The sequence below is a fragment of the Dipodomys spectabilis genome, unplaced genomic scaffold, assembly GCF_019054845.1.
Source record: "Dipodomys spectabilis isolate Male_0828 unplaced genomic scaffold, ASM1905484v1 ptg000010l, whole genome shotgun sequence".
Taxonomy (NCBI): domain Eukaryota; kingdom Metazoa; phylum Chordata; class Mammalia; order Rodentia; family Heteromyidae; genus Dipodomys; species Dipodomys spectabilis.
Genome location: NW_024870687.1, coordinates 1538294 through 1544004, shown reverse-complemented (window position 1 = coordinate 1544004; position 5711 = coordinate 1538294).

The window sequence follows — 5711 nt, the reverse complement described above, 5'->3', positions numbered from 1 at the left end:
ACACAGACAACAGACAGACAGACAGAGTAAAGGACTTCGCCCCTCCCCTCCCCATGCCCTCTGACCTGTCCATGCCCTCTGCCCTCCCAGTGACCCCTGACCTCCCCGTGACCTCTCCATGACCTCTGACTACTCTGTGACCTCTGACCTCCTGTGACTACTGGCTTCCCCATGACCTCTGACCTCCCAGTGACCCTCCCGAGACCTCCCCGTGACCTCTCCATGACCCCTGAGTTCCCCATGACCTTTGACCTCCCATCCATTTCTCACCTGCCCATGGCCTCTCACCTCCCCGTGACCTCTCCATGACCTCTGACCTCTCTGCAACCGCTGACCCTACTGTGACCCCTGGCTTCCCTGTGACCTCTGACCCCCGTGACCCCTAACCTCCCCGTGACCTCTGACCGTATTGTATCCTCCCTGTGACCTCTTACCTCCACCTCCTATCTGGCTCCCCTCAGTCCCCCGCCCCCACGCCAAGAGCCTGCAGGAGACAGATGGGTAAACTGAGGCTCACCCGTGTCCAGTTCGTTCCAGGCGCCACGGGGCGGGGTCACGGCGGGCGGGGCCGGGGGTCGCGGGTCAAAGGTCCCGGGGTCACCATCGGGGGAAGCCGCAGAATGGGAAGGGAGGGCATCCGGGGCACGGCCATGCAGGGTCGTGACCACGGGGTCACGGGGGTTCACCATGGGGCCCGGCCGGGCGCGGTGAGCTTTGTGCTGTCGCCCCCGCCTGCGGCCGCCGCCAGGCCTCCTGGGAGCCAGAAGTAAGGAGGCCGGAAGTGAGGACGGAAGTGCAGAGGTCGGAGCAGTGGATGCTCGAGGGGTGGAGGCCGGAAGTGGGGATGTCCGTGTCAAAACCGGAAGTGGAGAGGTCCATGGGGAGACCGGAAGTGTGGAAGTCAGAAGTGGGGATCTCCGAGTGGTAACCGGAAGTGGGGTGGTCTGACTGGAGACCGGAAGTGGGGAGGTCTGTGGGGAAACCGGAGGTGTGGAAGTCGGAAGTGGGGATCTCTCAGTCGAAAACGGAAGTGGGTAGGCCGAAGTAGTGGAGGCCGGAAGTGGGGATTTCTGAGTGGAAACCGGAAGTGGGGAAACAGGAAGTGGGGTGGTCCGAATGGAGACCGGAAGTGGGGATCTCCGCGTGGAGACCGGAAGTGTAGATCTGCGAGTGGAGCCCAGAAGTGGGGATGTTCGAGACAAAACCGGAAGTGTGGAAGCCGGAAGTGGGGTGGTCCGAGTGGAGACCGGAAGTAGGAATTTTCGAGTGGAAACTGGAAGTGTGGAAGCAGGAAGTGCGGGGGTCCGAGTGGAGACTGGAAGTGAGGAGGTCCGTGGGGAGAGCGGAAGTGGGTAGGCGGAAGTAGTGAAGACGGGAAGTGGTGATGTTCGAGTGGAAACTGGCAGTGTGTAGACCAGAAGTGGGGTGGTCTGAGTGGAGACCGGAAGTGGTGAGGTCCGAGTGGAGACCAGAAGTGGGTCGGCGGAAGACACAGACACCGGAAGTGGGGATATTTGTGTGGAAACCGGACGTGTGGAAACCGGAAGTGTGAACGCCGGAAGCGGGGAGGTCTCCGTGGAGACTGGAAGCAGGGAGGGCTGGGCCCGGAAGTCGCCTGTGGCTCGGCCGCGCACGCGCGCCAGGATGCGCACCCAGTGCTCAGGCCGGATGTGCTCGGCAGCCACTGGTGGGCGCGGGCGGCGCGGCAAGGCGGGCTCGAACCCGCGGCCGGCGGGGGCAGCATGCGGGATGGGAGGGAGATAGGGAGGCGGCGGACGCCGCTGCTGCCCGCGCCCGGGGCCGCCCGCAGGACGCCAACGCCACAGCCACGCTTCCCCGGTGCCCGGGCCCGAGCTCGGTGCATCAACAATGACGTCAGCGCCGCGCGACGCCCCCGCAGCCGCTTCCGCAGCAGCACCCGCCATCTTGGAATCCGCCATTTTTGAATCAGCCATCTTGGCCTCCACCATCTTGGGATCCGCCATCTTAATTCCCTCCATCTTGGATTCCTCCATCTTGGATTCCGCCATGTTGGTTCCCTCCATCTTTGATTCCACCACCTTGTTTTCGGCCATCTTTATTCCTTCCATCTTGTTTTCCGCTATCTTGATTCCTTCCATCTTGGATTCTGCCATGTTGCTTTCCCTGATCTTGTTTCCCTCCATTTTGGATTCCGCCATCTTGGCGTGCACCATCTTGGAATCCGCCATGTTGGTGTCGGCCATGTTGGATTCCACCATGTTTTCGGCCATCTTGGTTCCCTTCATCTTGGATTCCTCCACCTTGTTTCTCTCCATGTTTGATTCCGCCATCTTGGCATCTGCCATCTTCGTTAAGTCCATCTTGGCTTCCGCCATCTTAGTTCCCTCCATCTTGGATTCTGCAATCTTGGCTTCCGCCATTTTGTTTCCTTCCATCTTGGATTCTGCCATCTTGGTTCCCTCCATCTTGGTGTCCACCATCTTGTTTTTGGCCATCTTGGAATCCGCCATGTTGGCGTCGGGCATGTTAGATTCCATCATGTTTTCGGCCACCTTGCTTCCCTCCATTTTGGATTCCACCATCTTGGTGTCCACCATCTTGAAATCCACCATCTTAACTCCCTCCATCTTGTTTTCCACCATCTTGTTGCCTTTCATCTTTGATTCTGCCATCTTGTTTTTGGCCATCTTGCTTTCCGCCATCTTGGATTCTTCCATCTTTGATTCCTCCATCTTGTCTCCTACCATCTTGCCCCCCGCCGCCCCACCCACGCTGATGTCGGCGTCCCAGCGCGCCAGCCCCAGCGCGTTGGCGGCCACGCACACATAGCGCCCGGTGTGCCGTGGGCCCAGCGTGGGCAGCGTCAACATCCCGTCTGCCCCGACCCCGACCCCGTCCGTCCCCAGCTCCGTCCCCGCCCAGGCCCAGTGCCCGCCCGGCAGCAGCCAGCCCACGCGCGCCAGTGGCTCCGCCTCCGCCCGGCAGCCCAGCCTCAGCGCGACACCCGCAGGCAGTTCCAGATCCGTGGCCGCTGGCGCCCGAGACACCACCACGAACACGCGCTGCACCCGGCCCGTCATGGCGGACTCAAAACCACCGTAGGCCACAGGGCCCGGGGCTGCAGACGGGGTGTAGGCTGCAGGGGCTGTGGCTTCAGAAGGGGTGGAGGCCGTGGTGGCTATGGCTTCAAAGCTGGTGTAGGCCGCGGGGCCCGTGGCTTCAGACAGGGTGTAGGCTGCGGGGCTTGTGGCTTTCTCCTCAGTGTCGGCCTCAGATCCTATGGCTTTTTCCTCAGCGAAGGCTTTGGATTGTATGGCTTTATTTGCACCATAGGCCTCGGATTCTATGGCTTCATTCACAGCGTAGGCTTTTTCTTCACCATAGGTCTCAGATTTTGTGGCTTTTTCCTCAGTGTAGGCCTCGGATCTCATGGCTTCATCTGAGCCATAGGCACTGGATCCTTTGGCTTTCTCCTCAGTGTAGGCCTCAGATCCTGTGGCTTCATTCACACCATAGGCCTCGGATTCCATGGCTTCCTCCTCCGCGTAGGCCCTGGACCCCGTGGCTCCGTCCCCGCCATAGGCCACGCGCCGTGCCTTGGTTTCCCCGCGGCGCCCCACGCGGGCCTCGCAGTGGTACCAGCCAGCGTCGCTTGGCGCATCCTGTGGATCTCCAGTGTTGTCCCCCCATCATGGCCGCCATCCTTATCGCCCCACAGGATGGAGCCGTCGGGCCGCGTCCAGGCCAGGCGTGGTGTTTCCGAGCCCTGCGCCGCACAGCGCAGCCGCAGCGTCTGCCCCGGGGTCACCACGTGCACGTCATCAGGGTCATCACGGGGGTCGAGGGTCACCCAGGGTGCGTCCTCCGGGTCCTCGGGGCCACGCACGCACGCCGTCCACGTCAGACGCATGCGTGGCCCACGCAGCCCAGCCCAGCGCAGCGTCAGCTCGGGCTGCAGCAGCCAGGCAGGCCGCGCCCACAGCCGGGCCACCACACCCGGAAGTGACGTCGGCGACGATGACGACGCGCCAGGGCCGTGCACCAGGCGGTAGGCCTTGCCCACATCCAGGTCATGGACATCCGGGAAACTGGCCTCAGGGTGGGCGTGGCCTCCATCCTGGTCATACCTGGGGCCTACATCCGGGTCTCTGTCCTCAGAGTGGGCGGGGCCCTCATCTGGGTCATTGACATCAGGGTCTCTGTCCTCAGGGTGGGCAGGGCCCTCATCCATGTCATGGACATCCAGGTCTCTAGCCTCAGGGTGGGCGTGGCCTCCATCCTGGTCTCTGTCCTCAGGGTGGGCGGGGCCTATGTCCTGATCATACTCATGGCCTACATCCAGGTGTCTGGCATGCTTGTAGGCGGGGCCTACATCCGGGTGTCTGTCCTGCTGGTGGGAGGGGCCTACATCCGGGTCTCGTGCTTGATACATATAGCCTACATCAGGGTGTGGCCTACAACTGGGTCTCTGTCCTGAGCGTGGGCAGGGCCTACATCAGGGTCTCTGGCTTCCTGGTGGACATGGCCTATATCAGGGTTCCTGGTTCGATGGTAGGCATGGCCTACATCCGAGTCTGTGGCCTGATACATATGGTCCACATCCGGGTCTCTGCCCTGACGGTGGGCGTGGCCTACATCCGGGTCCCTGTCCTGATACAGCTCATCCCCATCAGCGTCTCCGCCCGAGGGTTGGGCGTGGCCTTCCCCGGATCCATCTCCTGGGTCCCTATCCGCGTGGTCGTGGCCCGGCGCCTCCGGGTCCCAGCGCAGCATCAGTGCGACATCATCAGTGTCGTCATCGCCTCCCAGCAGGCGGCGGGCATGTGCGAGGTGGGCAGGGTCGGCATAGCAGGTGAGGGCGGCACTGAGCGTCAGGTGCACGCGCACAGGGACATCGGGGGCGGGGCTGGGCCGCACATCGAGGTCGCGCACGCTGGGCGCGCGCCGCAGGCGACAGGCAAGGCCGGCGGCGTGGCCACGGGCGTCTGTCAGCCTCAGCCGCACCTCGCCCACCTCCTCCCTGTCCTCCACTTCCTCTTCCTCTGCCTCCACTTCCGCTTCCAGCGGCTCCTCGCCGTCTGCCGGGCTGGTGAGGATGCGCGGCGGGCGACAACGCATGCGTGGAGGCAGGCGACGCAGGTGCAAGCCGCGGCGGGCGGCGGGGCTGGCGCAGGCTGCGCACGCCTGTTCCTTCCCACAGCGCAGCACGCCTGCAGGGGGGGATGGGAGAAGGGCGGGGCTGACATGGGACACGCCCCCCTGGGGAGCCTCGGCCACGCTCCCGTCGCGCCTGACTGGCTGGAGCTCGGCCACGCCCCTCCTGGGGGTTCTCAGCCACGCCCCCGCCATGCCTGACTGGCTGGAGATTGGCCACGCCCCCTGCCGAGCCTCAGCCACACCCCTGCCCTGCCTGACTGGCTGGAGCTCAGCCACGCCCCCATGTGTCACCTCAGCCATGTCCTCATCTCACCTGACTGGCAGGAGATAGGCCATGTCCCTTGCAGCTCCTCACTAGTGCCTAGCCACGCCCAGCCACGCCCCCGCCTTGCCTGACTGGCTGGACCTCGGCCACGCCCCCCCATGGAGCCTTAGCCATACCCTCACCCTGCCTGAGTGGCTAAAGCTGGGCCATACCCTCCCTGTGGAGCCTCAGCAACGTCCCTGCCCCGCCTAAGTGGCTAGACCTTGGCCACGCCCCCTGCAGCTCCTCACTAATGCCCAGCCACGCT